The 23,800-nt window shown below is 35.1% G+C and overlaps 1 protein-coding gene across 4 annotated transcripts in view; it reads right to left on the bottom strand.

The window, feature by feature from the left end:
- The window catches only part of ZNF148 (zinc finger protein 148), a 130,460-nt gene that overhangs the window by 83,380 nt on the left and 23,280 nt on the right, over window positions 1–23,800 (bottom strand). For 3 of the 4 annotated variants that reach the window (XM_030858913.2, XM_030858945.3, XM_060298191.2), the window contains exons 2-3: window positions 15,359–15,439; window positions 7,258–7,393 (exon numbers count right to left, since the gene is read on the bottom strand). The gene's annotated coding sequence lies outside the window, so the exon portion shown is untranslated. The remainder of the gene's footprint in view (window positions 1–7,257; window positions 7,394–15,358; window positions 15,440–23,800) is intronic. The other variant, XM_030858954.2, reaches the window with a different exon arrangement.

A 23,800-nucleotide genomic window follows, 5' to 3' on the forward strand; every position in this document is an offset into this window, starting at 1 on the left:
ACATATCACCAAATAACTGTCCTATTCAAATATTCTATTTATCACATTTCTAGAGAATAAACGATCCCACAACTAAGTGAAATTTAAGTCTCTTAGGGTTAAAATTTGCTTATTTCTTTGGAAATCCTTACCAAATCAATTATATTCTTCTAATCTGTTTATTGTTTTCCTAAAGGATTTGGAAAGCCCCCAACTTAAAAGGGACGTATATATACACAAAGCCACCCTTTATCGCTGTGACATCTGCTATTGCCACATACATCATTATTAAAAAAAAAAAAACAACCCACACCCTTGGGAGTTTTTAAAGAATACGGGAGAAGTAAAAGAAGTAGTTATTAAAAGAAGACATTAATAAAAGACATTAGACAAACTGACCTAGGACAGAACTTTTTTTAAAAAATTAGCTGAAGTTGAAACTGGCTTACTAACCCAATGCAAGGTCTATATTTCCCTAAAGTAGTGGTCCTCATCTCCAATGTTTTTTGTCATGCACCTCATCAATTTTTTAAAATTTATCATATCCTAATACATGTATACTATTTAAAACTATACCTATAATACTGTGTTAATATGTAATATGCCTATTAAAATAAACATAAAAACATAATTTTTTTTTAACTAACCTTATCTCTAACATCAGGCTGAAACAGTGAGTACTGAGGAAGTCAAAGTACTTTGGAGAGAGAGAATATCTGGGGGGAAAAAGGCAGGTTTGCAAAAAAGTGCCAGAATGAGGGATTTGGAACAGGAAGATACCACACCTCAATATACAGGTAGTAAATAAAACAGGAAGTGGAAATACTGTTAATGAAGGCAAACTTGACCTCCTCAAAAATTTTCTTGAAAACAGGCCATATATACAGAAAAAGGAATCGCTCTTCGTTACATATGGTTTCTTATTCCTATGACCCCAAATTAAGCCATATATTTCAAATTACTGGCTAGCCTAAAAACTGTTCTTGAGACAATTTCCCTTAAATACCAGAAAATACAAAGATTTCAACACAGATTTCAATATCAATGAACACTGCTTTGACAAGGTTTTAAAGTTAGTTTTGGAAAATCTGCCAGAATGAAAACTGTATGTACCACTGAGCCAGCAATCTCACTGCCAGGAGTATATACAATCCTATGTATGTGCTTAGTCATAAAAATTAACCAAAGATGTATGTACAAGGATGTCTGGTGCGACCTTATAATGGAAAAAGACTGGAAACAACCTAAGCATCCAGTAATAGAAGACTTGTTAAATTAATTATGATTCAACCATACACTGGAATACACACAGTCATTAAAGTGAATGAGGTAGTTATATGTGCTGGGTAAAAAGTTTTCCAAGATATATTAAGTGGGAAAAAAAAATCAAGAAGAAGATACATAGACAAAAAAGTAAGCCCCACTTGTATCACACACCTCAACCAGCGTCTGGGCAGAGTAAGCTGGACAGGAAATAAACAAGGCTCTCGAACAAAAAAAGTTAATTTCACTAAGCCCATGGTAAATGGGAAAAGGACAAAGCTACCCTAAGAAAAATGATAAAGAAAAGTATGTTTTTTATTGTCCTTGAAGCTCTCTTATATGCACTTACTATCTTTAACTTTCCCCTTGTAACTCCTACATGATCTATGTCAAAGCTCTTATGTGCTTCTCTGCACTTTCAAAAACCCAAATACAGCAAAAGGTCCCATGCTCAAAAGTTAACACAGGCTACTTTCCTTCTCTAATTTCAATATTTTCAGGAAGGATCAGCTGAGTGTAAAGAAAGGAAACTGATGTTATCAATCTGCACTAACATGTGAATATTTAAATGTCTCTTCCTGCTAAACCTTCAAAAAGCCAACTGTTTTTTGACCCAAATGTCTATACAATTAATGGAAATTCAGGTGTCAGGAATATTACACAGGAGAGAGAAAGAAAGAAAGAATGCTTAAGTCATGTCACTTATGTGAAAGGCTGCTCTGGAAGAAAAAACAAAATAAACAACTAATCTGCATTCCCAGGAGCCTCTGTCAAATGGGGAAAAAGCAGGACTAGGTGGAGTAATAAGCAATAAGCCGCCCTGAGCTCCTTGTAAATGACCCATTATTCTCCAACTGAAGGAAGCTTGGGCAGCTGACAAAGAATATAAAACCGCAGAGCTGTTATGATCCAAGACAGGGCAGACAATGATGTTCTAGAACTAATTCAGCTAAAGGTAAGATGGCACTCCTTCTGGAGTTACCCAGAACAGAGACTGCTAAAAACTAGAACTTAGTAAGAGAGGGAGGGAAGGAAGGGGCCCACTTCAGGCCAATTTCTCTGAAAGCCCCCTTTAGCAGATTATTTCAAATGCTGCATTCTTTTCCCCCTTCCAAGTTTTGTTCTTCCCTCATCTCCATCCCTCTGCCAGAGAAGCTAGAAGGTATAGTAAAAGGAATATTGAGGGGACCACATTCAGCTTTCTGCTCCATTCAATTCTCCCTCTCCCACACACCCACCCACCCCCACCTTTCGTACCGAAAAATGTTTGGTTCAGCTGTGTAAAAGTAATCCAAATTGCAGCCGATTAAGAAATCCCTAGTCATTTAAGCCTAATGGCAATGCGGTACTTAAAGAGAATATAAATTATCAGCCATCACTTTCTCCTGCCTTCCAGAAAAGACAGTTGACTCTTCTTGTTGGACCTTCTAATTTAATGCTTCTAATCAACTGTGTGCAAGCAATTAGAAACTATGCTTTATAGATCTGTATAAGTTGAAATAGAGTAAATAAGCTTTGAGTCAGGGCTTTTTCATATTTTCAGAGGACAAAGTTAACAGAAGCATAATATATGAACAAGTTGGGCATTACTACTCATTTTTTTTATTTTTTTCGGTACGCGGGCCTCTCACTGTTGTGGCCTCTCCCGTTGCGGAGCACAGGCTCCGGACGCGCAGGCTCAGCGGCCATGGCTCAACGGGCCCAGCCGCTCTGCGGCATGTGGGATCCTCCCGGACCGGGGCACGAACCTGTGTCCCCTGCATCAGCAGGCGGACTCTCAACCACTGCGCCATCAGGGAAGCCCTACTACTCATTTTTAATCAACTATACAATGCTTACTGCGTTTTTTTATGGGCATTCTATAAATTAAAATGGGAATTCAACTTAAAAATTCTATAAATTATGGGAATTCAACTTAAATGCTTACTGAGTTTTTTATGGGAATTCTATGCAATTAATAAGGAAAATGTCTTTCCAAATTTATTAATAGGTTTGAGTCTATATTATAAAATTCAGAGATTATCATAACCTGGAGAAGAAAGACAACTAACATGTGTTGAGGATCTACCAGATGTAAGACACTATGCTGGGCACACTGATATGTTACTTCACTTAATATTTACAGTAACACTCAAGACAGTAATAGTATATCCCCATTTAACAGACGAAGAAACTGGAGTTTACCCAAAGTCACAAAGCTAGCATGTAAACTGGGATTTGAAAACAGACTTACCTCGTTTAATGCACTTTTTACCATACCGTACTACCTCCGTCTTGAAAAGGCCCTGGACACTAAGAACTCGTTGAACTCATTCTCTTCTCACCCACCCACTCTGAAGCCACCCTGTCACCACTGCTTGGCTTGGTAAAGCAATCCTTAGTTGGCTACCATCGCATGGCTACCATGGGAGAATTCTGTGTGACACAGAATCCCTTTTCTCCTTCAGCATGCATAGACACCTTCCACAATTCCTAAATTCCACTTCTACCTATTATTCACAGCTCAGTAAATTTCTCCTCGTTCTTTTTTCATGGGTTCACATATACCCCCTTAATCCTTCCATTCTTTCTTCAAACCTTTACCAAGTTACTTTAGGAAAATCTCTCTTTCTTTTTCCTTTACTTTCCCATTTTCACTTGGAAATCAAAAAAAAAATAATCCTAAATATGGCTGATAAATGTAGGAGCTATGCTAAAGATATACCTGTATCAAAGAAAAGAGGGCTGTAAGTTTTAAAGTGAAAAGATTTGAAGGCTTGTGCCATAATCCTCTAATATTCTTGAAAGCACCTACTTTCCCCTTCAGAATGTACATGAATATTGATCTGCCACTTTATCACCTTTAATTGAATCTGCATTCAAGTGTGAAAAAAATATATCTCACTTAAAGATACTCCTTTTCTGTTTTATTTACTGAGTTTGGCTGTAATATTATTTTCCATCAACATTTATTGAATAATGTAAAACTTTAAATGAGTCAAAACAGATTATAGTTGGCAAGCTTAGGAACCTAAACATCATTCTTTTCTATAAAAAGAGTAATTTCCAACTCAAAGTCTTCTCCCAAATCAATACCCTGCCTTGTATCAGAACCCATTCAACCTATAAAGAAACTTCACTCATAGGCTAAAGAGAAGTACTCAAAGGAACCTGAAACAGATTTAAAAAAAAAAAAAAAAAAAAGCTAGATTTCACAAATTACTTCTGATTCAAAGTATTTTCAACAAACTCCTTGCTGTCTGGAGGATGCCAGTTACATTAATTTGGATATTAATATTTCTAACCTATGTAGTCAGTGAGAAATTACACCTTACAACTATCAGCATTAGAAATACAAGTATCAATCAGCCGCAAGATCAAATTGGTATTACAAAGAAACCCATGATCAAAATGGATTTAACAATCTACCATTTGTCATTCCTCAGAAGTTTTTCTATTGCTTCTCATCCTTCAAAAGTAGAGTTTTGATCTAAGCAAAAACTGCTTCATCTCTAATTTAGAAACAAAATCTAGCTCTTATCTAGGGATACTCTACACTCAGAAACCCCTTCAGATACACCTTTGTATAACTACCGTCTTGCATCTATAAAGCATATTTTGTAAACTATGCCCTTTGACTTTTAATTGTTACTATTCAAAACATCCTAATAGGAGCATCATTTACAATAATGGCAACTAGACAAAAAGGCCTTTTTTATTAGTGTTAGCAACAATAAAAGATGTTTAATAAGAGAATTTACAGACTAAGATAAATCACTTTACACAATATGACAACTAAATAAAAACCTGTGATCGTTTTTTAACCACAGAAAAATAATTTATAAATATTTAAGCCAAAGTTAACAGGCATCTCTATATGTCCAATGCCCTGCTCAAATAAAGCAGAATCTAAGCATATTCTCCATTCCAAATACTCATCACCAGTCTTCTAAAACAATGTAACAGCAAGAAATTAGTGGTATTTAGAAATGGTAAGACATCAAATTTATGGCAACTGTTTGTTGAGAAACAGCTATATTTTATCTTTAAAAGGAGAGGGAAAGGGAGAAGGTAAAAAAGATCCAAGCAAAACAGAACCCTACATTCTGCTAGATCTAGTTGTTTCATCCATCTCATTTTATGCCAATACCAACAATTCAAACATTTGTATTAAAAATACTTACTCTATTAGGAAACTATAAGTTTTCTACAGTTTTGTATAATAAAAGAAACATTAAAAATACTTCTTAAACTTCCCTACACACTAAGCTATTTTTAATATGTACTATGTAATAACCAAGACTCATTTCAAAACAGAAAAGTGTTAACTATTTAAATCAAAATTTTAATTTTTAAACATTGGATAAATGCTCTCACTTCACAATACAAACCCTATCTGTGAAGTACAAAAAAACTAAAAATGCGTTCATCGCCTTCAATGCCAAAAACACCGAAAATGTCTTATAACCATTTTCTAATAAAGTTAAATCAATAGGCCTAATATAAATACTTGATACAAGTATACAAAATTTACCAAAACTAACTGTTATCTCAAGTCTCAAAAAAAAAGGTACCTAGGTTAATATATGTTGATATTGACATAAAATATGATGGAAAACTGACAACTAATTTCCAACCCTTTAATAAATTCTCTAATAGAAACATACAATATTTGATACTTGTTTCAAAATACAGTATTTACAACAGACCAAGAACCATATAATGTAATTACAATGAAATATTTTTCATCTACAAAAATATAAACTATATAATGTCTTTGGGAATAAGTTGTTCTGATGAGATCTAAACATTTAGAATAATAGATTTTTTAGCGTTAGAAGGAACCAGTTACACATCATTTAGCTTTATGTGTAGCTAAAAAGATCCTCTCACCCAAGCCCCTCATCCTTGCCTTAAGACTCTAAAATGTTAAACAAACCATTTCAACCTAATGGCAGTGAAACAAAATGAGAGATTATCTCAAAAGTCACTTTTAACTTTTAAGACCTTATTCCACCTTATGACATCAAGACAGCAGTATTTAATCAAAGAACCATGATGACTATTCACAAAACTAAAATTGTCTCAGAACTCAAAACAATTTCCAAAGTACTGTCACAGGCCAAGAGTTAATATGTCTTAATATTTAAAACTTATATTTTAATGTTAGTCCAACTAGATAAATGGAAAGTAAATCTGACAAACCCTAATGTGACAGACAACTAGCTATTCCTCCAGATTCTGTTCTCTCCTTCTTGCCCAATAATAAAATATTAAGTAAGACACACAATGACCTAGGTAAGACTCATTTTCCAGCCTCCCATGCAGTTGGTTGTGGTCATGTAACAGTTAAAGCCAATGGGACATAAGTAGAAATGATATACACAACTCTCCTAAAAGGAAAAGAAATGTTCTTCCCTTTTCCCTCTTTCTGTTGGCAGACATGATGGTAACCCTCTTGGACCACAAGATAGAATAACTAATACTTAATATAAATGATTATTAAAATATCTACATGACTGCTTCCTTATATTAGCATAGGAAAACATACAATATGTACAAAGGTACAATAACATATGCTTTTTCACATTTAAAAAATTATATGCCAAACACCATTAAATTTGATTAATAGGTCTAATTTTCCCACATATGAAAATAGTTTCCCTGGAAATCCTGGAAAATTTAATGTGGGTATGTATGACAGGTGAGTGAAAAATGCAATAAACCCTGCTGAAGAAAAGGGTTAAAGAAGGAAAAACCTTCCCACTTAAATTTCACCTAAGATTACATAATAAGCTACACATATTTTCTTGGGCTAAACTTAAAACCCAAAGCTATATCATTACTCATCAATTTTCTCTTAACACTGTTTTCTCATGAAAAAATATTAAATCCCAAGTTTCTTCCAGATATAAATACTACAACATAAAGAAACTATTATACAAACTTAACATGAAATTCTAGCAGCCAAAAAAAAGGTTTCATATTTGAAAATTTTACTTATTCATGATTATGAAAAATAAGTATTGAAGTTACCTGAGACTAACGTAAAAATGAAGACTTCAAGGAAGGGAATGCTGTAGAGTTGAAAAAGAAATCATGGTTGAGTTTCTACCTTTCATAGGCTTCAGAGACCCTCAATACCACTTCAATCATTTATGCCATCCAATTCCTACAAAAAAAATAAAAATAAAACACAACAAACAAAACACATTACTTACTGAGACAAAAATACTGTACAAATATAACATGGACAAACTGGTATGCATAATGAAGTGAGCACTCTTTGTAAATAGTAAGCTATGCCTGAATAACCAGTGCAATGACTTCTTTTTAAATCTGAAACTGGGAAAATACAATAGTGATAAGTAGTAACTGTGGAATAACCCTGGCCTTGTAAAGAACAATTTGCCTAGATCTGGAATGTACGACTTCAGAGACATGGGATATTGAAGGAAATTCAGAAGGTTATAGACCTACACGTTTACAAAAGAGAAATCAGTGATTAAAAACTCACTTAATAACACTATTTTTATCTGCTTTGCAAAGGCTATGAAGTGAAGAGAGAAGCAAACACAATTCTAGGCCTTAAAAATAACAAACAGAACTAGTCCTGTACAGAATGTACATGTATTCACAGTAGAAAGGATTACAGTTGTAAAATCATACTAAATACCTACAGAAATATGATCACCAAGGTCATCTTTGACTAGAAAAGCTGACAAAAATGGGAATAATCATAGGGAGACTATGTTCCATACCCCCAAAAATTAAAGTGAAAAACATATGCTATACACAAGAAGAAAATTTCCTGTCAGTGAATATTTCTGAACCCAGTAACAGACTAAAGAGTTTATGGAGTTTCCTACCATAGAGGTTTTCAAAAATACTACATTCCTACCTATTAAGAATAATTTGTATTTACTCCTCCACAGAAAGCTTGGAGACCAGATGATATGACACACCTTACGATTTTATATCAGTTTTTACAGTGGTGCAAAGGCAATAAGAATAGTCTTTCTCACCTAAAACATACCAGTAATAAGTCCATCTTTGTACTTCAGAAAGTATAATACATTCACTTTTTAAAACATTTCAACACTGTATCCATATTTTTTTAAAGTTTAAATTCTGATGGAACTATTTACCCCTCAGTATCCTTTCATTTCAGAATTTTCCTGCATATTCACGCATGTCTACTTTTGCAGATGAACTCTTGCTCAAAAAAAACATTTTTTTTCACTAGGATTGTATCATATATAAATAAATAGCAAAATGACAACAGTAACAATAACCTGGGCAGGCAGGGAGGGAGTCACAATCTGAAATTACTCCAATATGTTATCTAAAATGCCCAGTTTTCAACAACAAATTATAAGGTATACCAAAAAAAAGAACGAAAGAAAGAAAAGAAAAATGTGACCCACATTAATGAAAAATAGCAATCACAACAAACAGTTTCTGAGCATCCCCAGATGTTGGTTTAAGCAAAGATTTCAAAACATCTATTATAGACATGTTAAAAAAGAACCCATCTTTAACTTTTTTTAATTATGAAAACAATCAACAGATAAGAAATTCTCAATAAGGGTACAGAATTTATGTAAAAGAACCACATGGAAATTCTGAAGTTGAAAAGTATAATAACTAAAACAAAAAATCTACTACAGGATTCAAGATGGCAGAAGAAAATAGATGACCTTGAAGATATATCAGTAGAAACTATCCAATCTGAAGAACAGTGAGAAAAAAAATTGAAGAAAACTGAACAGAGCCTCAGAGAACAACTTATCAACATTTCTGGAGTTCCAGAGGAGAGAAGGGGCAGGGAAAATAATTTTTTTTAATAAAACACCACCAGAAAATTTTCCAAATTTGATTTTTAGAAGAAATCAAATCTATGAGTCTTAAAAGTTCAATGAATCTCATGGAGAATAATTACAAAGAGACACACCTAGACACATCATAGCCAAACTGTTAAAAACAAACACAAGGAGAAAATCATGCAAGCATAAAGAGAAAAATTACTCAGCATGTGCAGGGAACCACAATACGATTAACAGCTGACTTTCAATCAGAAACAACAGAGGCCAGAAGACAGTGGGATCACATTCTCAAAGTGCTGAAAGAAAAAACCTGTCAAGCAAGAAGGCAGCAAAACTACCCTTCAAAAATGAAGGCATAATAAACATAGTCTCAGATGAACAAAGACTGAGAGAATTTTTTGCAGACCTGTCATACAAGAAATACTAAGGGAAGTCCATCAAGTTGAAAGGAAATGACACGAGACTTAAATACACAGGAAGAAAAGAACACCAGAAATGGTAAATATGTGGGTTAAACTAAAAAACTCTATAAAATACATTTTTTTCATTTCTTCTCTTAACATCTTTAAAAAATATAAGAATCTATAAAGCAATGGTTACAACACTGTATTGCTGGGTTTGTAGCATATATGCTACATATATATGTAGCATATATATGCTGGGTTTGTAGCATATATATATTTATATATGAGTTGTGGCACAATAGAGGAAGGAGAAAATGGAGCTATACTGGAGCAAAGTTCCTGATACTGACTTAGTGTTAATATTAAGCAAACTGTTAAAATGTATAATGTAAACACCATAGCAATCACAAAGAAAATATCTTAAATTATATTTAGAAAAGACATCAATAGAGTAATTAATATGGCACACTAAAAAACATTTAACACAAAAGAAGGCAGCAAAGGAAGCACAGAGAAACAAAAACCATAAGAGACATATATAAAACAAATGGCAAAATGGCAAATGTTAATCCAACCATGTCCATAATTAAATATGAATGTCTAAACAGCCCAATAGAAAGGCAGAGACTGCCAGATTGGACAAAAACAAGATTCAACTATGTGCTGTCAACAAGAGACACACTTTACGGCTTCCCTGGTGGCGCAGTGGTTGAGAGTCCGCCTGCCAATGCAGGGGACATGGGTTCGTGCCCCGGTCTGGGAAGATCCCACATGCCGCGGAGCGGCTGGGCCCATGAGCCATGGCCACTGAGCCTGTGCATCCGGAGCCTGTGCTCCGCAACGGGAGAGGCCACAACAGTGAGAGGCCCGTGTACCGCAAAAAAAAACAAAAACAAAAAGGGGACACACTTTAAATTCAAGACAAAGTAAAAAGATGCGGAACAAGGATATATATACTATGGAAAGAGTAACCATAAGACAGATGGCACGGTTATATTAGTATTAGACAAAACAGACTTTAAGACAAATATTACTGGAGATGAAGAAAGATATTTCAAAATGACAGTCAATAAATTAGGAAAATATTATAATAATTATAAACCCTAAAATAATGAAGAGCCCTAAAAAAATAAAACAACTAACATTATTAAAAAGAAAAATAGAAAATTCAACAATTAGCATTGGAGATTTCAATATCCCATTCTAAATAAGTGACAGAATAACTATACAGCAAATTAACAAACATATAGAAAACCTGAACCACACTCTCAACCAACTATACCTAGTTGGCATATAGAAAACTCCAGCAAACAGCAGAATACATATTGTTGTCAGGTACACACTCTCCAGCACAGACCAAATGCTAGGCCATTAAACAAGTCTCATAAATGTAAAAGGACTGAAGTCATACAAAGTATGTTCTCCAACCATAACACAATTAAAGTAGATATCAACTAAGTTAGAAACTGGAAAATTCTCAAGTGTTTGGAAATTAAACTTCACAATTTTGAATAACATATGGGTCAAAAAAGAAATTAAAAGAAAAGAGATGTTAGAGAATATTATTAACTGAATGAAAACAAAAACAAACACATCAAAATCAATGGGATGCAGCTCGAGCAGTACTTTAAATATAACTTTAAGTATACTGAAAAAAAGAGGAGTCTCAAATCAATGACATGAGCCTCCACTTTAATAAATCAGAAAAGGAGTAAACTAGGGGACTTCCCTGGTGGTCCAGTGGTAAAGAATCCACCTTCCAATATAGGGGACGTGGGTTCAATCCCTGGTCAGGGGAACTAGGTTCCCACATGCTGCAGGGCAGCTAAGCCCGTGTGCAACAACTACTGAGCTCGCACACCTCAACTGGAAAGCCTGCATGCAGCAAACTACAAAGCCCACACACTCCGGAGCCCACACGCCACAACTACAGAGCTCACATGTCCTGGAGCCTGCGTGCTACAACTAGAGAAGAGAAAAAACCTGCACACTACAACTAGAGAGAAGCCCGCACACCCCAAGGAAAGATCCCGCACGCCTCAACGAAGATCCCACATGCTGCAACTAAGACTCAACGCAGCCATAAATAATCAATTAATTAATTAAAATATTTTTAAAAGAAAAAGAGCAAACTAAACCCTAAAGCAAGCTGAAAAATATATTGAAAATTTAGAGCAAAAATAAATAAAATACAAAACAGGTAGAGAATAACTTGTTTTTTTAAAAAAGATCCGAAAAATTTACAAACTTTTAGGAAGACTAACCACAACAAAGAGAAAAAACACAAATTACCAAAATTAGGAATGAAAGAAGGGATATTACCACTGACCTCACAAAAGTTAAAAGAATTATACGGGAAGGAATATTATAAACAGATATATGCCAACAAATTAAACAACTTTTATGAAATTCCTAAAAAGACATATATTACTGACACATAAACTAATTAAAGAGGAAACAGAAAAATCTGAACATAACAAACTGAGTTAGCATTTAAAATCTTCCCACAAAGACATGGCCTCACTGATGAATTCCATCAAATATTTAAGGGGGCAATACCAATCCTTCACAAACTCCTTCACAAAACAGAGGAAGAGGGTACATTTTGCAACTCAATCTATAAAGCTAGAGTTTCTTTGATATAAAGACATGACATGAAAACTATACTACAATGCCTCTCATAAACATAGATACAATATCCTTACAAAATATTAGTAAACTGAATCTAGCAACAGATTAAAAAAAGGCATATATATACACCAAGACCAAGTAATATTTACCCCATGAAGGCAATGGTGGTTTAACATCTGAAAATCAATTAATGTAATACACCATATTAAGAGACTAAAGGACAAAAACCACATGGTTATCTCAATAAAGAAGAATTTGAAAAAATTCAACACTTACTCATGATAAAAAAATCTCAACAAACTAAGACTAGAAGAGAACTTCCTCAAACTGATAAAAGGTATCTACAAAAAAAAAAAAAAAAACTAAAAACTAACATTATGCTTACTGGTTAAACACTGAATGCTTTCCTCCTAAAAATCAGGATGTCCATTTTCACCACTTCTATTCAAGATTGTACTAAAGGTTCTAGCTAGTAAAATAGAGCAGGCAAAATCAATCAATCAACCAACCAAGCAATCAATCGATCAAGTAATGGCATCCAGATTAGAAAAGACGAAATAAAACTGTCTTCACTCTCTAGCGACGTGATCGTGTATGTAGAAATTTCCCAATGAATCCACAAAAAAGCTACGAGAACAAATAAACAAGTTCAGCAAGGCCACCGCCACTGAGAACTGATAAACAAGTTCAGCAAGGGCACAAGATATTAGATCAATAAAGAAAAATCAATTATATTTCTATAGTGAAATGACAGCTTTATATCACATCTTCCGTATTACAAATTTGAGCTGAGAGCTTCCCTAGTGGCGCAGTGGTTAAGAATCCACCTGCCAATACAGGGGACACGGGTTCGAGCCCTGGTCCGGAAGATCCCACATGCCATAGAGCAACTAAGCCTGTGTGACACAACTATCAAGCTTGCGCTCTAGAGCCCGCGAGCCACAATTACTGAAGCCCGTGCACCTAGAGCCCATGCTCCACAAGAGAAGCCACCGCAATGAGAAGCCCGCGCACCACAAAGAAGAGTAGCCCCCACTCACCGCAACTAGAGAATGCCCGTACACAGCAACAAAGACCCAATGCGGCCAAAAATAAATAAATAAAATAGATACATCATTAAAGAAATTAAAAATGTTAAAAAAATCTGAATTGATTCAAATTTTCTGTCCTATCCCTCAGTAGAGTTTTAAAATTTTTTTCAAGTAGATTTCTCCCAGGTATTTTATCTTTTTAGTTGTTACTGTGAATGTATACATCTTCTTCCTTTATTAGCCCTAATTCTACTATTTGTATTAAAAAATCATTTATGTATAACTGATTTTATAAGCAGTTCCTTTACTGAATTCTCAGTACAAAAAACAAGCAGGCAGATGAACTGAACTGATTTCAGGAACAGATCCCCCCCCATGCAAAAAGAAAAAACCATGGAAATTCAGTATACGATAAATGTGGCATTTCAAATATGTAGAAAAGAAATGCATCATTCAATAACGGGAATGAGGACAAAGGGTAAGCCATCTGGAAAAAAGTAAAGCTGATCTCTACATTTATTGCTTATACCGAATATATTCAATATAAATCAAGATTTTAAACAATTTAAACCATAAAAAGTAATAGAAAATCCATATAACTTTTCAAGTTCACTGAATATAAAACTACCAAGCTAAAACTACCAATCATAAGAAACATAACTAATTTTGTCACTTAGAAAAAAACAATGCCAAACCATGACAAGCCAACAATTCATGTCATTCAGAGATGTTATAATGTGGAGGGGAAAACGAGTCCTACAATCAGTGGGGGAGACCTTTTATTTTAAACCTTACACAGGAAACCCTACCCCCACCCCAGCCCTGAAGAAAAAGATCTCTAAATTCAATCATACAAAATTAAAACGTCAACAAGGCAAAAATAAAATCAAAAGATAAGCAAAAACTGAGTAAAAACCATCTGCCTAACGCATGACCAAACAGATCACTGAAAATATATATATGCCCAATAATAATGGGGAAAAAAATGCTCAAACTCACAATGAAATTTTGAAAAGCAATACTAAACAACAAAAAACTGACAAATACTACAAGCTAACAGTAGCTAGTATTATCAAAGAGATAAAGAGATTCCCATTTTCCCAGACTACTGATGTTGGGGCAATCTTTTTAGTTGGGCAATTCAACCACCAAATTACTAAATGTACACACTTTTTGACCCAACAATTTTTCCTTTAGGAATTTATACTACAAATATATTTTTAAATATGTGCAAAGATGTATCCAAGAATATTCACCATATTCCCATTTATTACTGCAAAAAAACTTAACCTAAATATCCATAAATAGGAAGCTAGTTAAAATAATTATGGTACATCCAAATATAGGAATACTACACAGAATGAAATAAGAGGAATGATATGCAAAGATACAGAAGCTAACAACAAAAAAGACATGCTGATAATAAACATGTACGGTGTGATCTCATTTTTATAAAAGTTATGTAAATATAGGTATACATATAAATTTCTGCATATATATGGAAAACGTCTGTAATGATACACACACACACACACACACACAAATGTTAACAGTAAATGGGAATAAGAAAAGACTTTTTTAAATTTTTTACATTATAACATTCTCTGCTGCATAAGTGTATATTCCTCTTATAACAAACCTGGGTAAGAAGTGAGAAGTGTTAAACGAAATCTTAAAATATGGCCACTAAAACTGCTAATATTTTCACACCTTCGCTTTAAAAGAATTCTCAAAACAAATAAAATTTATGAGAATCTTTGAATTTTTATGATCATTAATAATGACATGAGAATATGTGCCATTGACAAACATGTAAATACCCTGAAAACTGTGAAATACTTAATTTTCTTTCACTTTGTTTGAAAGATAAAAGCAAGGTCTAATATATGTACCAACATAGCCCAACAAGACAAGAGAGGATCATGGTTCTTCCTAAAATAAGGGAACCTGAGCCTAAAAAAGAGAAATGCAAGTAATCTTGTTAAGTGAGAAAAGATAATGGCCTTCATACAGAACTAATAACATTAATTCTTTCCAATGTATAGATGTTCATATCTGTATATAGCGATATCATGCTATGTATATGTAATATTCATGCTATATATAAACAAGTATAAAAGAAAAAGGGAATGTCCAGTAAATGCAGAGTACTACCCAACAGCTATGATATGTGTGTTCATGTTCAAGTATATGGGCATCTATCACAGGTAAAAATTAGAGGGTGAATAAAACAGGGTTGGATTACCTCTACAAAATAGGTCAGGCAAATGCCCATCCCGCCAGATCACTTGGCCGAATTTCCAAGCTGTTGATTCCTCCCTCTATCCTATAAAAGTACAAAAATACAGGTTATGTCCCCCCAAAAATCAGGATTAGACATATTCTTAAAGTCAGGTAAAATAGGTATATCAAAATGTGCTAAATCTGACAAAATTCTTTCCATGGTAGATACTATTGGATTAAATAAAATTACTTCACTTAGAACACTTAGTTCAACTGTAATGACCCATCAGTGCTGAATGATATCATGAAGAAAAGAAATGACCCAGACACTAACTGGACTTTTCAAATTTAACTTCTAGCTGAGGATTAGGATTTCTTTAAAATCAGGGTAATAAACTAGAATTATCATAAACAACTTAAAACAGGAGGAAGGCACAAAATGTATTTCACTAAAATCATATGTTGATGTCCTCAATTACTCAAATAGTACTAGTTCCTGTTAAAATCCCAAAGTAACATTTCCCTGAGCTCAAAGTCTAATTATATTAAGAATATAGTTTTTGAAAATACAAAAATGTTTAAAATTTTCAAGGCAAAGATATTTAATAATGTTAAAATGGTCCATAAATATTTTTTAATGTCCATAATCAATCTTTTAACAGAGACTAATACAGAAAATTAACACTCCATGTTGGTATTGCATTGATATCAGACATATATAATTTTCTTCCTGCAACTGGGATATGTTTTCCTGGTATATGAAATGGAGGTAATGAGGACTGAAAGCTGAAATTTTATTAGAAACAAAGAATAGGCCAAATATAACTTTTATTCAGAAACAAAAAAGCATTTTATATAATAGCCTAAACACATTTTTAGGACTCAATAAATACCCTGCAAATAAATAAGCTATAAATATAACAGCAGGAAAATTAAAGAAACTCTAAATCTTCAGAAAATAACCAAGTATATTAATTCTAACCTGTGTTTACACAATTTTATCAAGGGATTACAAACATTACAGCATTTCTGATAATTCAGCATTTTCTAGTCCTTAGCCAATCAGTAGCTTTGTTGCTAAACTAGTTATGAACAAAAAATCTATTTAAAATAATTTATTTCTACTAAGCTCTTAATTGCCTGCCTCAAAGTTTTGTTTCCAAGCATTCAAAAGAGCATATATGCCATTCCTCTCAATTACTTAAAACTACTTTTAAATATATTTTTTCTACAGTGTTAGTACCAAAAAGATAATAAAAGCCGTAAAACTATATTATTGTGGTAGACACAAAAACAGGTAAAGTAAAATAAAACTGTATCTGCACTACACTGCTATCACCGTTCTACATTATTTACTGTATTCAACTTTTAGAATTTCTAACACAGTTCACAGGAATAGAGTAAAGTTGAACAGAAAAGACATGGTAAAGTCTATATATGGGAAATAAAAATGTCTTTAGACTTAGCAACTTTGGTATTACATTATGAGTCTTTTAAAGTTGACTGGATTTATCTAGTCCACAATCAAAACATTATTACTTACATCATCACATAATAATGGTAACATATACAGCTGGACAAACGTTTTTGAAATGTTAATATTTTGTTGAAAACATTTTCACAAAAAGCCTACTCACCTTGCATCACTTTTTATTGAAAGCTCTAAATTAAGGCTGTCACACATCAAAGACTATAACTAGGTATGTTAAAAGAGAAGGAAACAAAAATAGTGAAGAAGGAAAAAGCAGCATGCCTCACTCCCACATACACACATCCCCCAAATGTGCAAAATAATATAACCTGAAAGTCCAAATCTATAAACAGAAATTTTGGAATGTCTTTCCCATCACAACCTTTCCTCTACCATGGAAACCCACAATTCCCCCTAACTCACCTGCCACATAGTCTCTCTCTGTCTCTGGAAACCTAATTCATTTAGCATCATCTACCAATTTCACTTATCCTTCCAAGTCTCTGTCCCTCCTTCTCCTCTACCACCCCTCTCCACCAAAAATGGGGAAAAGAAAAGAATCTACCAGGCTGGAAACTAAGACCCTGTAAGTATAAAAAGAAAGGTATAAAGTTACTTGGGCAACCACCCAATGATCAGCTAAGATCTTCCTCTTTCCCTGCCCCACCTCCCCTACTTTAGGAGTAACTGAATATTCCTGCTTAGCAATTCCTCTAATTTAAGATTTTGCTGGCTAATTATTCCCTGATTATAATCACTTGTGCAGGGGCTTCCCTGGTGGCACAGTGGTTAAGAATCCGCCTGCCAATGCAGGGGACACAGGTTCGAGCCCTGGTCCGGGAAGATCCCACATGCCGCCGAGAAACTAAGCTCGTGCGCCACAACCACTGAGCCTGCGCTCTAGAGCCTGCGAGCCACAACTACTGAAGCCCATGCGCCTAGAGCCCGTGCTCTGCAACAAGACAAGCAACCACAATGAGAAGCCCACACACCGCAACGAAGAGTAGCCCCTGCTCACCGCAACTAGAGAAAGCCCACGCACAACAACGAAGACGCAACGCAGCCAAAAATAAATAAATAAAATAAATAAATTTATTTAAAAATAATAATAATAACCACTTGTGCAGGTATAATAATCAAATTAAGACAAAATACATATTAAGGAAAACAAATGAAATATTTTTCAGGGACCGTTAGCTACTACCTGTCCATTATTTAGTTCTGATAGACTGGCAGGATTTCTATGTATTTACCAGCAGGTGGTCTGATCAATTATTCAGGCCAACATTTTTGTCATTAACTGAATCAACATTTTTGATCAACTGATATGTATATGCAACACTACCTAAGATTCCTAAGACATGCATAAAATATCATGGTCTCTGCCCAAAGGAGTTCATAATCTAGCAAGAATGGAAAACACAAGAAATAATGTTAGTTTTGATAATATAATGTGTTAAGCGTTATAACTGAAGTTTAAGCAATTTATCATAGGAAAATCAAAGCAGGGATCAATTAATTCTCCCTCTGTTACCTTTCCAAAAGAAAAGGAAGAAGTGACCTTTTAATGTTGGCTCCACATTTAAGAATAAAATGAATAACACATGCTTTGGACTTTGCTCAGTAGTGTTCCTAGGTCTTTGCAGATATTAACTAACTTAATACAAAAAACAAACTTATGAGGTTGGTGCTAATATTATTCACATTTCACAGAAGAAAAAACTGAAGGGTTAAGTAACTCACCAAAGGTTATAAAATTAGTAAGTGGCAGAACCAAAGTCTTTATAATGGTTTAGCAGGCTCTCCACAATCTACTGTGCTATCACCTCCTCCTCCTCATCACTACCATGGCTTTAAGAATCTGAGAGGAAAAATGCTTCAAGTCCTTTAGCATCTTTTAACTAGATCATATCTGAAAGTAATTACATAAGTTCTACTTTTACATTAGTTTTACTTTTGTCATTTAATAATGCTTTCTGAACAATGTTTTTTTTAAAAAAAAAAAAAAAAAAGGTAAAGGAAAAAAGTTTGTTCCAGGCAAGAGATTTCTATGAATATGTTTAGAATTTCTACACAGTAACAAAGTAGACATATGTGTTCTTTTAATTTACACTACCTGCTGTGACAATTAAAGTTGTTAGAACTCACAGTGTATTTTTCATGACCAGATCTATCCTAAGGAGGAATGAAAGCTCCAAAAATTCAAACCACCCACCCCAGAAACTCCCCTAACCAGGTCTTTCTAGAACAATTTTCCATTTCTACCTTCACCAAAAATTAAGCCAAAATCTTAAAAATTTTACAACCAATGTAGTTAACCCACTCGGTTAAGAAAGAAAATCCTACAAAGGGGTAATCAAATAAATTCTTAAAAATGTTGGCCGTGGGCTTCCCTGGTGGCACAGTGGTTGGGAGTCTGCCTGCTGGTGCGGGGGACGTGGGTTCGATCCCTGGTCCGGGGGTATCCCACATGCCGCAGATCGACTGAGCCTGTGCACCACAGCTGCTGAGCCTGCGCTCTGGAGCCGCAAACCGCGGCTGCTAGGCCCACATGCCACAACTAATGAAGCCCGCACACCTACAGCCTGTGCTCTGTGGCAAGGGAGGACATCGCGATCGGGGGCCTGTGGGCCGCAGCGAAGAGTAGCCCCCGCTCGCCGTAACTAGAGAAAGCCCGCGTGCAGCAGCAAAGACCCAACGCAGCCAAAGATAAATAGATAAAATAAAGTTAAAAAATTTTTAAAAATCCTTCACCATTAAAAAAAAAAAATTGGCCAAAGTGAGTAAAATAAAGGCACCAACTGAAAATGTTCACCTGCCCTTGGCCTTTTCAAATCACCTAACCAGTAAACATGTGTCAAATAAGAAACCAACTCCCCACCCACGTTAGAAAACACAACAGTATAAGCATTTTTAGAAAATCCTTAGACTATAAACCACTAAAGAGACAAATCTAACCTTTAAATCCAAGCCACCTGTTGAGGAAAGACACCTTCTAAAAGCTAACCTTATCACAGAGGGGATGATAAACTATCAAGCATCTATGTAATCCTTCCCCAAATTCACCAACAGAAATTAGTTTTTAAGAATAGTAAATCACTAAACTCAAGGAAAAGCTGCTTTATTTTTACATGAATTTTTACTTGAATACATACCAATTTTGTAAATAATCATAAAATATTTTGCACTATGATGATCAAGATCACTCAGGTCAATTTTCAAATGATCTCCTCAAAAACATTACAAGCATGCTCTGATAAAAGTACTTCACAGTTTACAAAGTGCTTTCAAGTGTCACATTTCACGGGACACCCCCTACACACACAATTACCTAGGCAGGTATTAGTGTTTGCCTCCATTCTATAGATGATGAAACTGAGGTTCCAGAGGTTAAGTACCCATGGTTACACAACATCTGTCACGGCAAAGACTTCAACCAGATCCTCTGCCTCCAAATAAATGTCTACTTTAACATAGCACAACCGGAAAGGTCATTCCCAAGTTAAAATATTGATACATTTAACGTTACTCTTAACAATATTCTAAGAATCAAAAATAAATAAATAAACATCTTTGAAGTAAGGATAAGATCAATGAACATAAACTTTGAAATTAAAATGCTATCTACAGTAATAGTTACCATGTAAATAAACAAAAAATTAAATTCATCTGATTTTCATAACACAAAAATTATCCTACTGTAATAATAACTAAGGAAACCCTAGAAAAGAGTATAGGAATACCCATTTGAAAATTAAAGTTTAACTATTTAAATTTTATTTTTAAGTGTCAATTCTTCATGAATAAAAACATGTTAATATATTATTAAAAACCAAAAACAAGAGGGAACTGGAATTATTACTTCTAATATGAAATATAATTACTCTCATTTAAAAACATGTACATGGTCCATAAAAATCTCATTTTCTGACAATTTTACCTTATTCAATACTAGAGTCAGTCATTCTTATCTTCTCTAAAACACACGCCCAGAAGCACATAAGGCACTAGACACAATGTAGAGGTGTGTCCACACATAAATGATTTTTAATCTGATTAGAAATCTAAGATTTGCCCTCCGAGTCAATCTGAGTACCTCAAGAAGTGGCTGCAAAGAAGCCCAGTGATTTCTCTGTAACTGCAGTAACTATATTAGTTTGAGCAATTCATGTAATATGTGAGATTTTTAAAAAATAGTAGTAGTTGGGACTTCCCTGGCAGTCCAGTGGTTAAGACTCTGTGCTTCCACTGCAGGGGGGCACAGTTCGATCCCTGGTCAGGGAACTAAGATCCTGCATGCCGCACGGGGCAGCCAAATAAACAATAGTAGTTGATTTAACAAGTTAACTCATCATTTGGAAGCACTAGCTTCTACTAATGTAGAATAGACATTTTCTTATTTGGGCCCAATTTACTCTCAATTAGAAAACTAGGGAATGTAAAAAGCAGGACATTTTATCTTTCCTTTTCAACCTATGAATTAGAAACATATTAAACTGGCTGCATAATACAAGGTTTTCCATATTTGTTTTGAAAAATATTTACTAATATTAAAATACTATTATATATTACTGGAATTATTAAATACCTTAAATACAAATTATCCATAAAATAAACACATCTTTGAAGAAAATACCAGAATTCACAATTTCATTTTAATTAACTATACTACAAAATTCTGTTTACGTGACAGATGCCTAGTAAATTGCATGCATCTATTCCCTGGCACCCTCTTGAACTGGTTATGACTGACCTTCCAAAACCTTCCTAGGGGTCCAATACTGTGGGTTATAATTGAAGCAAACATTGTGCTTAAAAGTTCACAAAGCACATGGCCATAAACCATTATTTTCAAAGCTGAAACGACCCGCTGGGTAGAGATGACGCAGGTTCACAAAAAGTAAGGAATCTGAACTTCCAGCCTAGGTAAGATGGCATAGCTCTCTTTTTCCCTGCCCCTCTTCACTGAACACCATGTTAAACCAAGGGAATAACACCAGAGACAATTGAAAGAAAACTATGAAAACTGATAAGCAGGCAGCTAACCAGTTTGGGACTCCAAGACTACAGAAACAGAAAAGCAACAGAGTGTTTTATGTCCCCAGACCCAACAGAAGAAGGCAACCCAGACTGGCATTTCCTAAGGCAGGCCAGACAGTCACACTCCTCCCCCAAACTAAACAGGAGTCCCTCTACAATATCAAGCAAGGGAGATCAACTGGAAGCCCAGTCAACAACAAAGACCAGAAAGGGGAAGCAACTCTTCCATCGCCACATGACCTGAAACTCCTGTTTCCCACCTAGAAATACTGAGGCAAGTGGGCAGAACTCAGGGACCCAGCCAGTGCAAGCATCTCAGTTTGTGCCAAGACTCTCCCTCTCACCCAGAGACATGGGGACAGGGAAGAATTGGGGGTTTGAGGTGGGTACCAGGAGGAGGATCCTACCACAATCCTCTCCCATTTAGAGACACCCAAAAGCCTGATAGGAGGCCATGTCTTCTATTCTCTCAGGCAGCATCAGTAAGGACCAGTGGGAGCCCCAAGAGGATCAGATAAACCAAGCCAACCACAAAGGCTCTGAAAATTAAACTGCCATTAGAACCAAAGTCATAAAAGTGGGCCAAGACCTGTACACTAAACAGGGTGACCGCATGCTAAAATAAAAAATGTAAATAGGGACCAGAGCCTCCTAACGTAATATATAACACAGAAAATGACACAAGAAAATCCCAACATGAGTGATAATCAACCAAGGCCAATACAGAGATGAGTCAGATGTTGGAATTATTTGAAAAGGATTTTTTTTTTTTTGCGGCATGCAGGCCTCTCACTGTTGTGGCCTCTCCCGCTGTGGAGCACAGGCTCCGGATGCGCAGGCTCAGCGGCCACGGCTCACGGGCCCAGCTGCTCTGCGGCATGTGGGATCTTCCCAGACCGGGGCACGAACCTGTGTCCCCTTCATTGGCAGGCGGATTCTCAACCACTGTGCCACCAGGGAAGCCCTGAAAAGGATTTTAAAGCACCATAATAAAATGTCTCAACAATTAATTATAAGTTCCCCTGAAACACGTGAAAAAAATGGAAAATCTCAGCAAAGAAACAGAAGTTATAAAAAAGAAGCAAAAGAAAATTACAGAACTAAAAAATACTATAACATGAAACTTTAAAACTTGCTGGATAGGCTCAATACAACCATGGAGATAACAGGGAAAAGAATCACTGAATTTGAGACAGAAAAATAGAATTAATCTAATGTGAAAAACAGAGAGAAAAAAGACTGAAAAAAAAACTAACAGAGTCTTAGGAACCTGTGGGCCAATAACAGAAGATCCAACATTCTTATCACTGGAGTCCCAGAAACAGAGGAGAAACAGAGAGGGGCTGAAACAGTATTTAAAGAAAAGATGGCAAAAACCTTCTCATGTGTGACAAATACAAACTTACAGATCCAAAAAACTGAGCAAACCCAAAACAGGATAAACCCAAAGAAATTTACACCAGGACACATCATAATTAAATGTTCAAAAATTAAAAACGAAGAAAAAACTTTGAAGGCAGCCAGACAAAAATTACCTATAACGGAACAACAACTGAAATGACACCAGATTTCTCATCTCAACCAAAGAGGCCAAAAAAAGTGGCAGAATATTTTCTGAATGCTAGAAAAAAAAAAAAAAAGAACTGCCAACCAAGAATTCTATACCCAGTGAAACTATTCTTCAGGAATGTCTTAGTCTATTCAGGCTGCCATAACAAAACACCACAAAATGGATGGCTTACAAACAATAGAAATTTACTTCTCACAGTTCTGGGGGCTGGAAGTCCAAGATTAGGGTGCCAACATGGTCAGGTGAAGGCCCTCTTCCAGACTGCAGACTTTTGTCTGTATTCTTACATGGCAGAAAAGGGGCAAAAGAGCTCCCTTTTTTGTAACAACACTAATCCCATTCATGAGGGCTCTCCCCCATGACCTAACAACCTCCCAAAGGAC

Source organism: Globicephala melas, chromosome 4 (genome assembly GCF_963455315.2).
Source record: "Globicephala melas chromosome 4, mGloMel1.2, whole genome shotgun sequence".
Classification (NCBI taxonomy): Eukaryota; Metazoa; Chordata; class Mammalia; order Artiodactyla; family Delphinidae; genus Globicephala; species Globicephala melas.